This window comes from Penaeus monodon, chromosome 19 (assembly GCF_015228065.2).
Source record: "Penaeus monodon isolate SGIC_2016 chromosome 19, NSTDA_Pmon_1, whole genome shotgun sequence".
NCBI lineage: Eukaryota > Metazoa > Arthropoda > Malacostraca > Decapoda > Penaeidae > Penaeus > Penaeus monodon.
Window position 1 is genome coordinate 46,012,865 of NC_051404.1, and position 297 is coordinate 46,013,161.

Genomic DNA, 297 nt, shown 5'->3' on the forward strand with positions numbered 1-297 from the left:
TTCCCCCCGGGCACCCATTCATCAGTCCGTCCATCTACCCGTCAGCTTTCCTCCATAAACATGTCAGCCGCATCCCGGCGCGAGTCAGCCATAAAGCCTGACTCCGGCGCAGTGATCGCGTAATTGCGCCTCCCCCTGATTCCCTGCAATGACATTGCAGCCGCTATGCATCACCGGCCTCGTGCAACGCGCGTGAGTTACGGCGCCATTACGAAATAGCTCGTAGCGTGATGATGTAGTCACTCCTGAGATTAGTCGTTGCGGCGTTAATGGAAAAGCCTTGTATGGGCTGAATGC

General features: G+C 56.2%; 1 protein-coding gene across 1 annotated transcript in view; it reads right to left on the reverse strand.

The window, feature by feature from the left end:
* LOC119585419 (Ig-like and fibronectin type-III domain-containing protein 1) overlaps window positions 1-297 on the reverse strand; it is a gene marked incomplete in the record, with an annotated part of 121,576 nt that overhangs the window by 19,756 nt on the left and 101,523 nt on the right.